Genomic DNA, 10,553 nt, shown 5'->3' with positions numbered 1-10,553 from the left:
AGCAGGGATTGGGAACTAGAACGGAAACCATACGGGTCCATATGCAAAATTATGAAAGGGGTTTGGGCTAAGACAAAACAGGACACCGGACAGGTAAAAATGGAGCCAATCACGGTTCCAGGTCCGGAACACAAGCCCCATAAGCAATACCCTATTAAACCAGAAGCCCGGGAAGCGGTACAAGAAATAATGCATGATCTGGAAGGGGCATAATTAGGATTACCGAAAGCACGACCAACTCGCCCGTATGGCCAGTCACCAAACTGGATAAATCATTCCGACTGACTATTGATTATACAGAATTAAACAAGGCAACGCCCAAATTGCACCCAATAGTGGCCAGCCCATCCACAATCTTAAATGCCTTGAACTCGGAGCACAAGATTTTTACAGTTTTGGACATAGCTAATGGATTCTGGTCTTTACCTTTAGACCAGGAATCCCAGAATAAGTTTGCCTTTACGGTCGGGGAAAGACAGTATACATGGACTAGGCTACCTCAGGGGTTCCATAACAGCCCGGCGGTATTCCACCAGGTAATGAGTTCACTGTTAGAAACAGTGAACCTCGACCCGTACCGCAGCACTGTATTGCAATACGTGGATGACCTGTTAATCGCCTCGGAAGATGAGCATGGACATGCAGCTGCGTTAACTGAAGTCCTACAAGCCCTGGAAATAGGAGGGTTCAAGATAAACCCTAAGAAAGCTCAAATCGGGCAGAGCACAGTTATTTACCTGAGACAACAATTGTCACAGGGGACCAGAGCCATGCCAGGTGACCGACGGAAGGCCATACAAGAGATGCCCCGACACAGTACGAGGAGTCAGGAAGGTTTTAGGTCTCTTTAATTATAGTAGGAATTTTATAGCGAACTTTGCAGCTATAGCGGAACCCATCCAGAAATTGGTGAAAGCGGGGAGTCCCGGTAATACCCCGGTAGAGTGGGGACCAGAACAGGAGCAGGCATATGGGAGTTTAAAACAAGCGCTGATAGTGGCCCCTGGCCTCGGTCTACCCGACATGAGGAAACCATTCCACATTCATTGTGAAAACGAAGGGGGGTTCTACGCCGCCGTGATAACCCAACAACATGGGGACAGGCGACGGCCGGTAGCATATTACTCCACTAAACAGTCATCCGAAGCCGCTGGATTATCACGATGTGTAGCAGCACTGGATTGCACAGCGTGGGCGGTAAAGGTTAGCGAGCCCACAGTAATGTCCGGGGACATTATCCTCCATAACAGACACACAATAGTAGAAATGTTAAATAATAATAAGCTACGGTCAGTATCTAACATGCGAAGGGCACGTTGGGAGACGGTCCTAATACCTAAGGACGAATCAGTGGTAATTGTTAGGGATACGGGGGAGAATCCCGCGGAAGGGATCCTGGGATCAAGGGAACCCCACATATGTGCAGAAGTAGATGAGGAAGTAGTTGGAGACCCTTTGGAGGAAGATCCTCTGGAAGACCCACAGCTTACCCTGTACGTGGACGGCTCCAGAAAATATGTTGACGGGTCTCCCCGAACTGGGTGGGCAGTCGTAAATGAAAAATTAGAAACAGCATTGTCCGGCAGATTGGACGGGGCATTATCAGCCCAAGTGGCAGAATTAGTAGCACTCACTGAGGCCCTGACCCTGGCAGAAAGAAAAACAGTAAATATTTACACAGATAGTAGATACGCGTTTGGAGTGGTGCATGATTATATGATAGCTTGGGGAAGAAGGGGATTTGTCACTGCAGGAGGAGATCTTATCAGACATCAACAGCGAATAGGGGCCCTCTTGGAAGCTGTAAAAGCACCAAAGCAGGCAGCAGTAGTAAAAATTAAAGCCCATCAGAAGGTAGAAACCCGCCAACAAGAGGGCAATCGGGCTGCGGATTTGGCAGCGCAGCAGGCATTAGACCAGGAACTACCGGTAGCAAGTACACAGGTAGACCAGATAGACATCGGAAGGTTGCACCAGGATACCGCGCCGGGAGAAAGACAGGAATGGTATCGGGTAGGAGGTAGAGCAGATGATCAGGGGGTTTGGCGAAAGAACGGGAAGGTAATAGCCCCCGCTTGTATTCGACAAACACTCTTGGAGTTACACCATGGCATAGACCATGCGGGCAGAGGGGCGATGACCCATCTGGTAGGACAAGAATGGTGGTGGCCAGGTGTAGGAAGGGATGTAGCAAAGTTTTGTCAAAAGTGTCTGACATGCACCCAGCATAACCCAGGACGGCCAGTAAAAATACGAATGGCCCACCAGCCGAGACCTAGAGGCCCTTGGGAAAAGATACAAATAGATTTCATCGGACCATTACCAAGTTCCAGGGGGAAGAGATATTGCTTGGTAATTATAGACCAGTTTACTCGATGGGTCGAGGCCTTCCCCACTAGGGACTGCACAGCCACCACAGTGGCAAGAATAATGGCAGAAGAAATAATTCCCCGATGGAGAGTACCAATCCAAATCGATTCAGATCAGGGGACACATTTTACAGGGATAGTAATGAAAAAGATATGCAAATGGATGGGAATAAAGCATAAGTTCCATATTCCCTACCATCCCCAGAGTTCGGGAATGGTGGAACGAATGAACCGGACTTTGAAAACAGCCTTAGCCAAGGCGTTAGGGGAAAAGCAACAGCAATGGGTAAATGTATTACCAACCGTGTTAATGAAGTTAAGGGCGAGCCCAAACCGAACGACGGGTTTGTCCCCTTACGAATTAATGATGGGGAGAGCGATGCAACTCCCCCATGGAATAACAACAGGAGGAGAGGATATAGGCCCTCTGAGAGGGCCTAGAAATTCAGTATAGCCACTTTTGGGGCGGTAAAGTCGGGCGGCCGCTAATGTTTGCGCCCGGCGCAAAGTCGCGCCCCCTTCGCCGATATTCAGTCGCACCGCCACAAGAGGTTGCTGCTGCGCTAAAACAGGCGATGCACGACTATCTTTAGGCGCTAAGCCGGCAGTGCTGAGCGATACCCCCGAGGCTGGGCGCAGCGCAGGTGCGGAGAGTTTTTGATTGACGGCAGACACTCTGGCGCCGGTCAGCTCTTAAAGGGGGTGGGTCGATTTGTTTGCCTGCCACGCCCTGTACACTGCAGCCCTCAACCTAGGCCTGACTACTTCAGCTTCACCTGTGCAACGCCCAGGACTATGGAGAAGGCCAGGGAGAGAGCACAGCGCTTCAGCGACGGTGACCTGAGGGTGCTGGTTGGTGGAGTGGAGCGCAGGCGCCATGTTTTGTTCCCAGAAGGTGGCAAGAGGCCGCTGCCCAGCGCCTACCGGAAAGCCTGGAGGGAGGTGTCCAACAGGGTGTCTTCCAACAGCGTGGTTGCCAGGACTGCTGTGCAATGCCGAAAGAAGTTCAACGACCTCACTCGGGTTGTCAGGGTGAGTACCCATTCCAGTGTCCTCCTCATCCTTGCATGTGCACCTCACATTATGGGCAAAGGGACCTGAAAGCCCTAATGGCCAGCCCTCATCCAGCAGCTATGGGACTGGCATGAAAATCACTTGCGCATTCAGCACTTTACACACTGTCCAAGCTATTCGACCATGGGAGGCAGTGCAGACAATATCAGGGCTACACACTGTCCAAGCTATTCGACCATGGGAGGCAGTGCAGACAAGATCAGGGCTACACACTGTACAAGCTATTCGACCATGGGAGGCAGTGCAGACAAGATCAGGGCTACACACTGTCCAAGCTATTCGACCATGGGAGGCAGTGCAGACAAGATCAGGGCTTCACACTGTACTTAGAGGCCGCCCTTTCTCTTGCAGGCCAAGGTTGTGCACAACTGGCGCAACCAAACTGAGACCGGGGGAGGCCGTCCTGACATCAAAGAGCTCTCCGACTTTGAACAGCGTGTGGAGCGCATTATGGGAGGCCGGCTGATTGGCCCCGTCGCCACTGGAGATGCCAACCCTGTTCTGGTCACCAATGGTAAGGGCATGACCTTTTGGACCTCTCTCGTTCCACTTGCGCATCAGATCAGCATCCTTTGCCACTGTCCGACCAATGCGGTGAATGGCACCACTCATGCCTCCCTCGCTGCCGCCCTGTCCTCACTATAAAGCTGCTCTTGTGCCTTCCTGCTTTCAGATGGTGAATCGCCAGGTGAGGAGGCGGGCCCTCAAGCTGCCACTGTCAGCCCTTCGGAAGACGAGGAGGAGGAAGAGGAAGCCGGCCCATCAGTGCCACCCTCAGCCGCGCCAGCCCATGCCGATGTAGGGGACACGTCTTCCCTGGAGGGGAGCCGGGGGAAGGGTCGGAGGAGAGTGAAGCTCCGGGGCCCAGCAGCCTGCAGCAACGCGGGAGGGGTGGGGAAGCTTGGCGGACTTCTCCCCAGAGGGTGAGTGCGGCCTCCAGTCCAGCGACGGTCAGCGTAGAGGAGGTGCGCCTCCTAGAGGAAATGGCCGTCCAGGCTGAGCGCAGGCATACTGAGCTCATGGCTGCAGTGGCAAGGATGCCTGACTCCATAGAGTCACTGGCAAGGAGTGTGCAGGAATTCGGGTCAGCACAGGCCAGGAGTCTGCAACAATTCAGTGCAGCACAGGCCAGGAGTCTGGAACAATTCAATGCAGCACAGGCCAGGAGTGTGCAGGACATCAATGCAGCACAGGCCACGAGTCTGCAGGACTTCACGGCAGCGCAGTCGGCTTCTAGCCAAGTGCTCAGTCGTGCCGTCCATTCACTGGCTGGTGTATTGCGGACACAGACCAGGGCCACACGGGCACTAACTGCTGCCACCCTTGCTGGATCAGCCAGGCCTCGCCAGGGCACTCGCCGCGCAGCAGCAGCCCAGCAATCTGTCCTTCAGCTGGTTGCTGCGCATGCTGCAGTGCTGGCCCGTGCGAGTGCCAATGTGTCAGGCGACCAGCAAGCACCTGCGATCTGCCAGGTTGCCACCATTCCTGCAGCCGACACTGCCACTCCGCCATTGCAGCTGCCACGAGCTGCTGGACACACTGCTGCCGCCCGGCCAGAGTTGGAGCAGTCAGCAGCCGGCCCCTCCAAGGCCAGAGCTGGTGCAGGCCGACCCCCAAGGACATCTGCCGTCTCGCCATCTGCCCCTCAGCAGCCTTCCCCCAGCCTTGCTGCAGCCACTGGGCTCCCATTGAGGAGGAGCAGCAGGGTGGGCAGGGGCCAGGCAAGGATGCGCAAGGCATCGCCCTCACAGGGCAAAAGGTAGAGGTATGCACAAATGCCTGGTGCTTGTTGGAAGGCCGACACTTGTGCAGTTGTTTTGGTGTAAGGCCGAGACTGGTGTCTGTCTTTATTTGTGTAAGGCCGAGACTGGTGTCTTTCTTTATTTGTGTAAGGCCGAGACTGGTGCCTTTCTTTATTTGTGTAAGGCCGAGACTGGTGTATATCTTTATTTGTGTAAGGCCGAGACTGGTGTGTATCTTTATTTTTGTAAGGCCGAGACTGGTGTATATCTTTATTTTTGTAAGGCCGACACTGGTGCAGTTGTTTTTGTGTAAGGCCGAGATTGGTGTCTTTCTTTATTTTTGTAAGGCCGAGACTGGTAGTTTTGTGTTTTTGGAGGGGGCTTCTCCACATGAGCATGTAATGTGGGAAGGGCAGAGGTTTTCAATAAATTTTTGTTGTTAAATTGCAGTGTGCATGGTTTTTTGGTTAAGTCCTGGTTGGCCTGCTCGGCTGAGGGTTTGTGGAGCGGCTACATTCATCTGCTGACATTGGCACAAACCAGTCCCTGAGAGGGGGCCTAGAACCGACGTTCAATAAGCCGGCGACGGGCGGCCCTTGCACTTTGTGCCTCCCTCCTGTGCTGGTCCTCCTCCTCCTCCTCCTGCTCCTCCTCCTCAGGTGGTCCTCCAATGCGTGGTGGCAGTGGCTGAGTCCTGTGGATAGCCAGGTTGTGCAGCATGCAGCAAACGACGACGAAATGGGAGACTCGCTCCGGCGAATACTGCAGTGCTCCCCCGGAATGATCGAGACAGCGGAACCGTTGCTTCAGGACGCCGATTGTTTGTTCGATGATGTTCCTGGTCGCTTGATGGCTCTCGTTGTATGCCTCTTCAGCATGGGTGCTGGGCGCATGGAGCGGGGTCATCAGCCAGGTACACAAAGGATAGCCTTTGTCCCCGATAAGCCATCCTCGTGGGTGAGGCTGGGCCTGGAACATGTCTGCCACAGAAGCCTGTCGGAGGATGAAGGCATCGTGGCTGCTGCCTGGAAAGCGGGCATTGACAGCTAGGATGAGCTGCCTGTGGTCACACACCAGCTGGACGTTGAGCGAATGGTAGCCCTTCCGGTTGCGGTAATCCTCGGCATTCTCCAGAGGTGCCCGCAAAGCCACATGTGTACAGTCAATGGCGCCCTGCACCATGGGGAAGCCCGCGAATGCTGCAAAGCCCATTGCACGCTGTTGCCGCTTGTCAAGGGCCATGGAGAAGGAGATGAACTGACGTCTCCTTTTGAAAAGGGCATTGGTCACCAGGCGGATGCAGCAATGCACGGCGAACTGGGAGATGTTGGCAATGTCCCCAGTAGCGGATTGGAATGAGCCGGTGGCATAGAAGTTGAGAGCCACCGTCACCTTCACTGCCACCGACAGAGACATCCTGCACCTCAGCTGTGGCTGCAGATCACCGGCAAGCAGCTGGCAGATCTCTGTGACCACGTCCCTTCTGAATCGCAGCCTCCGAACACACTGCTCCTCAGACATGTTGAGATAGGAGAACTGCTGGCGGTATACCCTGGGTGGGTAAGGCCTCCTTTGCCGATGCCTGTTGCCCCCTCTCCGTCTAGCCAGGGCTGCCAGTCTCTCATGGCATCTCTGAGCCCTTTGGATGTAATTGAGAAAGCCAGCGTTTACACCCATTGCAGCCCCCATAATATGCTGGCAAACAATGAGATGTCAATGAAGGCAAAAACTTTTTGAAAGCTGTGGCCTGAAGCCAGAAGTACCTGTCCGAGTGTTGGGCCAAAGCAGAAAGCTATCTACCTTGGTCTCTCTCCAAAGATCCGTATCGCAAGAAGGTGTGCTGCAAAATGGCAGCCTTTTATATTGCAGGATGAGTGCCCTTTAATTTGCGCCCCCCGCGCCCCGCATCGGCTGAGCACCGTTCCACTTCACAGTCGCTAGGGGCGCCAGGCACACAATGGGGCGGCGCGACTGAAGTTCCGGTTGGGGGCGCACAAAGGGCGTTGCACGAGGAAATGACGTCATGATCTGCGCGCGCAGCTGAGCGCGCGCAAAGACTTTGCGCCGCCGCTAAATCTCTAGTGAAGTTGGGGCGAGGCGCAGTTCGCGCTTTGCCCGGGCGCAAGCCTCCTAGCGCCCGGAATCTACTCCTCCTAAGGCGCTAACGGCTGGCGCAACCAACTGAATTTCTAGGCCAGATCCGTAGGTACGTCTTGGAACTAATTAACCAGTTAAAGGAAATGAGACAGCAAACTAGGGATAGACAGGAGGAAAGAGATAAAGATTTGGAATTGACTGCACTTCCACATATCCCTCCAGCGGGAACTAAGGTAATGGTTAAAATTTTACCAGAAAAACCAGGCTTTGCCCCAAAATGGTCAGGACCGCATCAAGTCCTTATTAGTGGGGATACGTGCGCATGTATAGATATAATAAAGGGGATGGGGCGGTGGAAACACTGGACTCATCACAGCGCCAGGGACCCGGGTTCGAATCCGGCCTCGGGTGACTGTCTGTGTGGAGTTTGCACATTCTCCCCGTGTTTGCGTGGGTTTTCTCCGGGTGCTCCGGTTTCCTCCCACAGTCCAAAGATGTGCAGGTTAGGTTGATTGGCTATGATAAATTGACCCTTAGTGTTAGGGGGATTAAATACGTGGGGTTACGGGGATAGGGTGGGATATGTGTTGGTGCAGGGGTTACGGGGATCGGGTGGAATATGTGTCGGTGCAGGCTCGATGGGCCTAAATGGCCTCTATCTGCACTGTGGGGTTTCTGTGATTCTGTGAAGGACTAAAATACATATTTGTATATCTAACAGGTGACACCTGCAATCAATCTCAATAACCCTTTGGAAAATTGTTAATACGTCTTTAAAATGTATTTGACTATAGTATTGTTTTGTGGAATATGTGTGGCATTGACCAAAGTGACATGCCACCCGGCATGGGAAAAGCGAGAATTACATGTTAATACCTTTTTGTATATGAGTTATGTGTATGCAAGGGACAGGGGAGAAAGTGCATGTTGGGTATGTAGCCATATCCCAATCCACTCCAGAGGGGGAATCCCTCTTAGACCAATACCATTGAATGTAATTCAAATGGCTGAGTGGTTAGTTAGTAGAAACAATACGAGCAGTAGTACTAATGGTAAGGACACCTAGAGCAGAAAACGGGAGGAACAAAGAGTACAGTTCAGGAGTGCAGGATATCCCTTAAACATGTTTGAAGGATGGTACAAACCCGTGTATAATATAAGCGAAAAGCCACCGTACCTTATCCTCACAAACACAACTGATATGTTTGATTCTATGATTGATCCAGTGATTGAACATGTGATTGATTCGATGATTGATCCTGTGATGATTCTTTGGTTGATCTTGTGATTGATTCTATGGTCGATCCTGTTATTGATCATGTGAATGATTCTATGATTTCTCCTGTGCATGATAATGTGATTCATTCTCAGATTGATCCTGTAATTGGCCATGTGATTGATTCTATGTTTGATACTGAGATTAATTCTATGGTGGTTCCTGTGATTGATAATGTGATTGATTCTGTGATTGATTGTGTGACTGAATATGTGATTGGTTCTATGACTGATCCTGTGCTGATTCTATGTTTGATCTTGTGGTTGATCATGTGATTGATTCTATGATTGAACATATGATTGATTCTATAATTGATCTTGTGAATGATCATGTGATTGATTCTTTGATTGATCCTCTGATGATTCTATGATTGCTCTTGTGATTGATTCTATGACAGATCACGTGATTGATTCTTTGATTGATCATGTGATTGTTCATGTGTTTGATTCTATGATTGATGCTGAGTTTGATTCTATCACTGATCATGTGATTGATCATTCGGATGATTATAACAATAATCCTGTGATTGATTCTGTGAATTATCCTATGATTTCTCCTGTAATTGATAATGTTATTCATTCTCTGATTGATCCTGTGATTGATCATGTGATTGATTCTATGATTGATTGTGTAACTGAATGTGTGAACGATTTTTTTACTGATCCTCTGATTGATCATGTGATTGATTCTATGATTGATCCTCAGCTTGATCCCATGATTAATCCTGTGATTGATTCTGTGATTGATTTAATGATTGGTTGCCTGATTGATCATGTGACTGATTGCATAATTGATCCTGTGATTGATTCTATGATTGATCCTGTGACTGATCATTTGATTGATTTTATGATTGATCCTGTGATTGATCCCATGATTGGTCCTTTTTTTAAAAATTCATTGATGGGATGTGGGCATCGCTGGCTAGGCCTGCATTTAGTGCCCATCCCTAATTGCCCTTGAGAAGATGGTGGTGAGCCACCTTCTTGAAACGCTGCAGTCCATATGGTGTAGGTACACCCGCAATGCTGTTAGGAAGGGAGTTCCAGGATTTTAGCCCAGCGACAGTGAAGGAACGGCGATACAGGTCCAAGTCAGGATGGTGTGTGGCTTGGAAGGGAACTTGTAGGTGGTGATGTTCCCATGCGTCTGCTGCCCTTGTCCTTCTAAGTGGTAGAGGTCGCGGGTTTGGAAGGTGCTGTTGAAGGAGCTTTGGCGAGTTGCTGCAGTGCATCTTGTAGATGGTACACACTGCAGCCACAGTGCGCCGGTGGTGGAGGGAGTGAATGTTGAAGGTAGTGGATGGAGTGCCAATCAAGCGGGCTGCTTTATCCTGAATGGTGTCGAGCTTCTTGAGTGTTGTTGGAGCTGCACTCATCCAGGCAAGTGGAGAGTATTCCATCACACTCCTGACTTGTGCCTTGTAGATGGTGGAAAGGCTTTGGGGAGTCAGGAGGTGAGACCCTCGCCACAGAATTCCCAGCCTCTGGCCTGCTCTTGTAGCCACAGTATTTATATGGCTGGTCCAGTTCAGTTTCTGATCAATGGTAACCCCAGGATGTTGATAGTGGGGGATTCAGCAATGGTAATGCCATTGAATGTCAAGGGGAGATGGTTAGAGTCTCGCTTGTTGGAGATGGTCATTGCCTGGCACTTGTGTGGTGCGAATGTTACTTGCCACTTGTCAGCCCAAGTCTGAATGTTGTCCAGGTCTTGCTGCATATGGACACGGACTGCGTCAGTATCTGACGAGGCTCGAATGGTGCTGAAAGGTGTGCAATCATCAGTGAACACTCCCACTTCTGACCTTATGATGGAGGGAAGGTCATTGATGAAACAGCCGAAGATGGTTTGGCCTAGGACACTGCCCTGAGGAACTCCTGCAGTGATGTCATGTGATTGAGATGAATGACCTCCAACAACCACAGCCAACTTCCTTTGAGCTAGGTATGATTCCAACCAGTGGAGAGTTTTCCACTCGATTCCCATTGACTTCAG

Source organism: Somniosus microcephalus, chromosome 9 (genome assembly GCF_052327205.1).
Source record: "Somniosus microcephalus isolate GS21.2 chromosome 9, FLI_Smic_1.0, whole genome shotgun sequence".
NCBI lineage: Eukaryota > Metazoa > Chordata > Chondrichthyes > Squaliformes > Somniosidae > Somniosus > Somniosus microcephalus.
Note: the sequence above shows the minus strand (reverse complement) of the source record.